Source organism: Saccoglossus kowalevskii, chromosome 7 (assembly GCF_978046115.1).
Source record: "Saccoglossus kowalevskii chromosome 7, keSacKowa6.1, whole genome shotgun sequence".
In the NCBI taxonomy this organism is placed as follows: domain Eukaryota; kingdom Metazoa; phylum Hemichordata; class Enteropneusta; family Harrimaniidae; genus Saccoglossus; species Saccoglossus kowalevskii.
Window position 1 is genome coordinate 7,404,409 of NC_140647.1, and position 9,349 is coordinate 7,413,757.

Here is a 9,349-nt window from a genome sequence, read left to right on the forward strand (position 1 = left end):
GCCCTCTCACTTCTGGTTCTCTCTTATTATAATACTTCTTCAACGATGTGTCTGCTTGCTGCATCTCGATTAATTTGACTTTTGTTACATGTGCTCCAGTCTTTACATCACACACTTTGAGTGGCTTCAGCTTACCAGATTTCTTCGCTTGCGCTCTGGTTGTTACTGCTCCACTCACATTCCACACTGGATCCGGGTCATCTGGTGGTCTTGCTCCGGGCACATTCCCAACAATTAACTCATAGATTGGGTCCTGCACACATAATGCTTCAACCGTGCCTCTCAAATATGGCGTATCAATTTCCACCATGGCGACTGGAACCCTTCTTACAGTACGATCAACCATCAATATATGACCCATCTTTTTTGTATACTGGTCATCTGGTACCAAGCTCTTCTTGACTATAATGCCATGACACCCAGTGTCTCTCAACATGGTCACAACTGTGTCTCCAACCTTCCCTTGACCCACAGGCAAAGTCCTGTCCTCCACAACACCATTCCGTTCCATACATGCACCATTCACATATAACCTTTAACTGCTCCCCGATGCCAACAACAAATGGTCCTTCTCAATCATTTTAGGCACATCACTGTCAATTTGAACAGCACAGCTAGCACTGATATTAGACTCCTCTTTAACCACTGCAGCTGCACCAGTAGTAGTGCTGGGTTTGACACTCTTTCTTTCTTGACCCTTGTATTGTCCACTACGGCAGAACTTAGACACATGTCCTATGGAACCACACTGTAGGCACTGTTCACCTTTGTCATGGTTGACATCAGTAACGCGGGATGGACATTGTGCTGCTCGATGACCAACACCCTGACATACATAACACCGGATACTACTACCCTGTCCCACATCAGTATTTCTAATGGCAGTCTTATTATCATTACGCCTCACCTGGTCCTTTGTGGATAACTGTCGACCATGTGCCACGAGGTACTGCTTTGCTATTACTGCCAACTCCTCTAAATCTTTGGGTGCTCTTTCTTTAAGATAAACTGCAAGATCTTTTGTACAGGCACCAATAAACTGCTTCTTCACCACCAAGTCGGTAACACCATCATATGTTGCTGCAGTGCCTGACAACTCAACCCATTTAGCAAAATAATTCTTAAGCCGCACAATTAACTGGTCAGAACTCTCGGAACTTTCAGGTTTAATTTCACGGAATTGCTTCCTGTACCCATCCTCTGTGAAATCGTATCTTGTCAACAGCGCCACCTTCACACGATCATAGTCAGTTGCATCAGTGTCGGACATCCTGGAATATACTTCCAGTGCTCTACCAGTCAACAGCGCACTCAATTTTGTGGCCCATCCATTTTTATGCCAACTCGCATTTGTTGCAAACCTCTCAAACCGCAATAAATAACTATCAAGTTCGTCCTTACCATCAACAAATGCAGGCAACTTTGGTGACTGTGCATCACTGACCACATTTCGTTTTCTCGCTGTTCTGCTTCCATTCGCAATTTCTCTCTTTTGCCTGCTTCCGCTTCCAGCTGTAACTTTTCCTTTCTTTCCTCAATCTACATTTTCCTTACCTCTGCTTCCCTTTCCTTTTCTCGCTGTTCTGCTTTCGCTTCCAGCTGTAACTTTTCCTTTCTTTCTTCAATCTCCATTTTCCTCACCTCTGCTTCAATTTCCATTTTTGCCTTTCTCTCTTCCCTCGCCGCTTGTCTGTCAGCCCGCTGAGAACTCAATTGCTCCAAAATAAATTTCCTTTTGTCTTCTCCAGTCATTTCCATTTCATCCGCCCATTCCATCTACTCTTGTTTCGACATAACTTTTATCTCGCTGGCCATGTTGTCTTCTATATGTTTTCACTGTTCCCGGACGAGCCCCCAGATGTCACACGCAACGTAATATTACCGTAATTGGTATAGTACAGGTGTGATGGTTCAAATACCAAAATGGCAACAGTAACAGAAAGACTTCCCTGGCAGCGATGATAAAATACGAACACGGAGCCAACATATGAGGTTTCAACTGGTACTGGTATTATTATACTCTGCAAACATCAAGTACAATAACGTGGTAAAACTCCACTACTCCAATAACTAGATACTTAAACTCCAATACAATTCCACGAGATCTCCGATCTGATCTCAGTGCTGAACAACTCCCCTATATATACCCGCACTGTCTATAAATAGACCATTACATCGGCATACATAATGAGTCTTGAACTTACTACAAATTTCTAGAATGTTCCATTACCTTCCATTGCCTCCTACAGTGTTCTATTACCTATTCAACCAGTTTCTAAAAAAATATAGAATATTCCACCTAGACACAGTACGGTTCTAGAACATTCTCAGTGACACGGAAGTAGTAAATAAGTCGTATGCGACAGAAAGGTTGCACTCCAACACCCACCCACCCACCCCCAACCTGCTGAATTAAGACATTGTGCTAAGCAAAACATTGCACTCACACACCCCACCAGCTAAATGAGAGCATTGTGCTATATGAAAGGTTGCAAACACACACCCCCCAACCAGCTGAATGAGGACATCTTGCTATGTGAAAGGTTGCACTCGCACACCCCCAACCAGCTTAATGAGGACATTGTACTATGTGAAAGATTGCAATCACACTCGCCAACCAGCTGAATGAGAACATTGTCCTATGTGAAATGTTGCTCTCCAACACCACCCACCAGCTGAATAGGAACATTGTGCTATGTAAAAGATTGCAATCACACTCTCCAACCAGCTGAATGAGAACATTGTTCTTTGTGAAAGGTTGCACTCACACACCCCAACCAGCTGAATGAGAACATTGTGCTATGTGAAAGATTGCACTCGCACACCCTACAAGCTAAATGAGAACATTGTGCTATGCGGAAGATTGCACTCGCACACCCCACCAGCTAAATGAGATCATTGTGCTATGCGAAAGATTGCATTCACACACCCCACCAGCTAAATGAGAACATTGTGCTATGCGAAAGATTGCACTTGCACAGCTGAATAAGAACATTGTGCTATTCCATATTGAATACTTTCAGTTGGCTTCTCTTGACACTATTCTGTATTGAAGACTTTCAGGCGGCATCACCTGGCAGTATTCTGTATTGAAGACTTTCAGGTGGCATCACCTGGCAGTATTCTGTATTGAAGACTTCCAGGTGGCATCACCAGGCACTATTTCATATTAACGACTTCCAGTGGCATCTCCCTGCACTATTCCATATTGACGACTTCCAGGCGGCATCAATCTGCACTATTCTATATTGAAAACTTCCAGGTGGTATTGCCTGGCACTATCCCATATTGAAGTCTTTCAGGTGGCATCACCAGACAGATTCTGTATTGAAAACTTTCAGGTAGCATCACCCGGCACTATTCTTTATTGAAGACTTTCAGGTGAGATATACACCAACAAGACACACTTAATAATGTAGCAATAAAACCTCTGAAACAATAACAAATATCTACCATGGAGATTATTTCCGGCAGGGATTGGGGGCATACTGCTCTTTCAATACAGACTGCTTAAAATACAAACTGCAATACAGAATGCCGAAAAACATTGAAAACATTGAGTTACAAAAATGGCCATGCCTATATTTTAGAAACCGCACCCACTTTCTCAATACCACAACCAAATTCTAACTTGTTTTTCAATTAACAGTTTAGAACTTCAAAATATGGGCAACATACATTTTTAAATTTCAAATAACAGTTAGCCTTACTTGGAGTTACAGGCAACATACAACGTTAAACAAAACAAAAATATATGTTGTCTGTGACTCAAGTTTGGTTAATCTGTCATGAATTTGTTTTCGCGTATCTGTTAACCGACTTAATTAGTTGATTATTAGCTGAATTGCTGTGTTATGTCTGTCATCGTTTAGGTCTATTTGAAGTTTTGGACGGAACTTGGCTCAGTGGTTTGGAACTAATTACAAGATACCGTCGCTATTCTGACATCCGTAGTTATTAATGTAGTGAACGATTAATCAAAAGATATGACGTATTCAGTACTTAGTGTGATTGGCTTTATGATTGAAGGTTACGCCCTAGAGTCTTTTTACTGCATTGTAATTGGTCAGAGTTTTGAAAATGAATAAAGAGAGTTTGAGTTGGTCTTGGCGAATACTCCACGACAGACGAGTCCGAGAGAGTCCAGGGGCGAGCCTTGAGGCAGTCCAGTCTTGGGCTAGTCTTGGGTCAGCCTTGCGAGAGTCTTGGGGATCTTTTCCCCAGGGCGCTGTGTCTTATAGAGTGCTCCAAAAGATCGACTAAGACGAGAGCTGAAACGTATTTCGTTGTGTGTGTCTTATTTGACTGTAAAGTTAAAGTGACTTTCCCGATCCCGTACCTCAAGGGGACGAGATATAGAGACGAGACGAAATTCCCCCCTGACAAGTGTGGAAAACCCGAGAGAAAGAAGATTTCCCCCTGATACGTGGTGTGAGAACCCTGGGCATTGCGTCTTACGCACATTGACATCCTGTGAAAAAAAGTGAATTGGCGAAGATGTGTCTTTCTTGTGAACCGAACTAACTAGCAGCGATGGCAGAGACGACTCGGAAACTGCGTTTGACGACTAACGACTTTACCCGAACGACACCGATGTACAACGCTGAAGAGATGAAGATTTCAGAACCCCTTCGGAAGGACCAGTACCGGATAGGACTGTATAATTAAGAATCGAACGACATTAAAGACAAGATGATGATAAAGAACGACCCGGACTAACGCGACAAGAGAAGAGACGCTTATAGACTTTGATTAGAACTTTAGCTATCTGTGTATTGCTTAGAGAACCACTCGCTGGACACTGTAACTGACACTGTGTAACTCAAGGACGTTGAACTCTTTTCCAGAATCCTAACCCTATTGCTCAGTAATGTAATGTATTGCTTGCTTTTCTTATTGTTTTTACCGTTTTTTTTTTGTGATGTCGAATTGTATGTATGTAAGCGCCCAGATCTTTGTTTTGAACTGATATTTGGTGACGTTCGAGGTCCTTTATAACGATTTAAGCGCGTTTCAGTGGACGAGTATTTGCAACACAGTGTTTTGAGTTTTGTGAGTTTTTATGGAGTTTTTATGAGTTTATGAGTATGGATTATGATGGGAGGAATGATGCCCCCACGTGTTTTTTTTAAGAGTTTTGAGATTTGTCGAGTACAGAAATACCGACGTTTTAAGAGTTGTTTTTGTTTACGTGTTGTTTCCGGAATACTTCTGACGCTTTTTTGAGTTGATAGCACCTTTGTAACGTTTTTTAATGTCTTTTTGAAATGATAGTGTGGTGCGCTTATGTAAGTATTGTTTGATAACGCAAGCTTTTGTTCATGATTGACAGTATTATATGTAACTTAGTAGTTTCTATCGTTTTGCTTTTCCCCGTCTTTAGTGCCAGAGAAGTAATGTGTTATGAAAGCGGCTTTATCTTTGCATTCCGTTACCACGCCGTATGACTTGTGTTTAGATTAAAGACTTGTGAGTTCAGTTGAAGTTTATAAGCGTATATGACAAGAGTTTGATTAATAGCTTTTTATTCATTCTTTATTAGTTACCGCTTTGCAATGCTTTAACCGAGAGACGCATCCCTGGTAATCACGTGATCATGCTGTCGACTGCAGCGATTGGCTGATCGCTTGGTTACACCGCCACACCTTAGTTTTTTTGACCTTTTGATGTAGAGTTTGTAACCTTAGTAACGGAGAAAGTGAAGCGACGGGTTACCTCAGCGAACTGTTTGAGAAAAGTGAGTCGATTGGTAGCCTTTCCCTTTTTTTTGATTTATAACCGTTGATATTTGAAACTTTATAACCATTGTATTTAGACTTTATAATCATTGTACTTAATTAGTGTGTTTTTCTCTTTTTGATTTATTCCTTTTATTATTAGTATTGTATTTAACCTGTATGACGATGAGTAGAGGACGGTATCTTTGATTTATGAACGTGTTATGCCGAGAGCCATATCTCAGTTTGGGTGAAGGGATGTGTCATGAATTTGTTTTTGCGTATCTGTTAACCGACTTAATTAGTTGATTATTAGCTGAATTGCTGTGTTATGTCTGTCATCGTTTAGGTCTATTTGAAGTTTTGGACGGAACTTGGCTCAGTGGTTTGGAACTAATTACAAGATACCGTCGCTATTCTGACATCCGTAGTTATTAATGTAGTGAACGATTAATCAAAAGATATGACGTATTCAGTACTTAGTGTGATTGGCTTTATGATTGAAGGTTACGCCCTAGAGTCTTTTTACTGCATTGTAATTGGTCAGAGTTTTGAAAATGAATAAAGAGAGTTTGAGTTGGTCTTGGCGAATACTCCACGACAGACGAGTCCGAGAGAGTCCAGGGGCGAGCCTTGAGGCAGTCCAGTCTTGGGCTAGTCTTGGGTCAGCCTTGCGAGAGTCTTGGGGATCTTTTCCCCAGGGCGCTGTGTCTTATAGAGTGCTCCAAAAGATCGACTAAGACGAGAGCTGAAACGTATTTCGTTGTGTGTGTCTTATTTGACTGTAAAGTTAAAGTGACTTTCCCGATCCCGTACCTCAAGGGGACGAGATATAGAGATGAGAGGAGATTCCCCCCCCCGACAGTGTGGAGACCCCGAGTAGGGAGAATTTCCCCCTGATAAATCTTCAATTGAAGATCAAATAAAAATTTTGGAGTGATTTTGCAAAAGTGAACATGGTCATTTTTGAAATTCAATTTTTTCATAACTTGATGTCTATAACTTGAACAATTCAGCATCTCTGTTGACACATGTCTTGAGTTTATGGATTCTGCAATGAACTTCACTCTACCTACCTACCAGGTAAGTATTTAGTTATACCCTTTGTTTATCCCATTCTTTGGCTTATTCATCAACTGACTTCATAGAAAAGTTAAGATTTGACTCCAGTAATGCCATATTCAACGTGGGCGTAATTGAATAAAGAGAGCAGTTGCAAGCAATATAAGTGAAGACTATCCTTAAGAGTCACCTGGTTCATAGTTGCTTCACCCAAATCGCCAAGTTTGATGAAACTCGCAAGGATTCAAGCCATTTCATGCAAGTAACCTTTTTACAATTAATGGATGCAGATCATATCAATGCTTTGTTGATTGCTCATTGTACAGCGATGACATGACTGCCAGTGTTGTACCTCATTTATGCCACTATTATTGCCCTATCTAAGAATGAATATACTTAGATTGTTAAAGAATTATACATGTCTGTGGAGATGTATATATGGTAACTACATGGTGGGTTCCCTCTGTACCTGCTTATTCACACCTTCTCATGAATGACCCTGGAATGCCTGAACTACAACCTTGTCCTTTGTAACACTCCCTGGCTTCAGTTATAATGTAGTTCTCCACAATGTGTCTAGTGATGTATGTTCAGGTGACATAAATCATGCGATATACTTCGTTAGCTACCGCATTGAGCATGCCAGTGGTACCGGTAATACATATGTGAGACACACATTAAATTCTGGTGGGCAGGCCGTTTATGCAAAGTCATTTGGTCTGCTGGGTTGTCTGGGTACGCATACAGTCTTTGACAATTTGGCGGGGGTTGTGTCCTAATCCTTTCTATACTTCCTGTATGGGGGTGTGGTCCCTTGATTTTATTTTGAGCTCTCTGAGGATTTCCTGGGTTATGTATGTTATTTAAGCTCAATGCAGGATAAGTTATAGTAGTGAAAGTTGCACATGTTAACTGATTGATCTATTTTCATAGATCATCTTTTAGCATGTTTCTATGGTGTTCTGCAAATAGTTGTGGGGCACTCATTGACAGAATTTAGCACAAACATACTAGTCACTGTCTTTTTTGTGATTAAACACAATGGCACTGTCATCCATGTCAGATTATATACAATATATTCATTGACTGTGATAAAGACGGTTTTATTCGGTGCACATGCTTTTGTATGTTACTTGGTGTATGTTAAATGGTATTATTATTTGAGGTACATGTACATCTCTGGGCAGTGTTCTTGTTGTGTTTATCAACAGCATTTAAAACCTGAACATCAAAATTCAAGCAGCCATTGATACCACATACACATACATACATAAATACACACTTGAATTTAATGTGAATGAAGCGACACAGCCTTTTTATTTCATCACTTTGTCTCACAGTTCCTGTTTCATCATGGAGGTCTTCCTTCCATCATTGTACACGAATTTATGAAATTGTTGTAGTTGAGCAGTCACATTCACACCAAGACTATTGCTTATTAATCACTCCACTATGATGTCTAAGACTATGGTTGAGCGCGCCACCTATATGGAGTGAATCTGTTTTGCATACTGATGAAGAGAAAATTTATATATATATATTGTAGAATATAATTATATTATAAACAATCTGTAAAGTTTTTATCTCAGTCTGTGAGTAAATCACTACAACAACACTATACAATGTTACCCTAAAGTGCCCAATGCCAGTTTACAAAATATGCCACAGTTACTAGTATCTGCAGCAATTACACTTAGCATATAACGGCATACTATTTAAATTGTCTTATATGCGCATCTATTTTTGCTTAAATATTAACATCCAGGATAGTGCATGTCACATTTATACATGGAAGACTGGCTTGCATATACTAGTTAAAAAATACTCCGTTTCTAGATAGCATAACACAAATTTTGCTTGAGATGAGAGTCAATCTCCGGCCAAAGTTCTTGTGAAACCGTACGAATTAGACGATAGCGGAATCGGTCAACCAGTTGTCTACAGTAGTATAATGAATGGTCACAAACTTGAGAATTCATTATGTAAATGCATACTGTTTTGTAGATCAATATTTGGTATTTCGTAATTAGTCTATGTATATAATTAGCTGTTTTCTTCTAGTGTATTGTATATCGTAACAATAGTTTGCTCAAATACAGTGTGTTTAGTTAAATGTCTGCTACCAAGTCGTTTCATTCTAACCTTTATTTAATTTAGTTTTTTGTATTTTTCCCTTAACACTAATACTTGATTCACTTTTGTGTAATGCCACATATAATTTGTTACTTCTATTTAAAGACTTGCAACAAATAAATAAACATCTGGCATTTTGACTTGTATGTATAATTGGTATTGAAAAAAAACATCAAATCAGTAATTATTCAAAAGTAGATGAAAATGCTGAAAAAAATAGATAGTAAAAGAAAAAGGCACCGCTGGGATTCGAACCCAGGATCTCCTGTTTACTAGACAGGCGCTTTAACCAACTAAGCCACGGCGCCAGCTGATATGAACGGGCAATTACAGTACATTTAGAACTATAAGCTGCGTAATTAAATATGCAAATAAAATCTACTGTTGGCGCTGATATAGTAGAATCATTCATTGTGATTGTTGGGTGCTTATTAGTT

At 39.9% G+C, this 9,349-nt stretch overlaps 1 non-coding gene across 1 annotated transcript; it reads right to left on the minus strand.

The window, feature by feature from the left end:
- Positions 1 to 9,146: 9,146 nt before the first annotated feature.
- Positions 9,147 to 9,220, minus strand: TRNAT-AGU (transfer RNA threonine (anticodon AGU)). Its single transcript has one exon. It is a non-coding gene; the product is annotated as a tRNA-Thr (tRNA).
- Between the last annotated feature and the right edge of the window lie 129 nt (positions 9,221 to 9,349).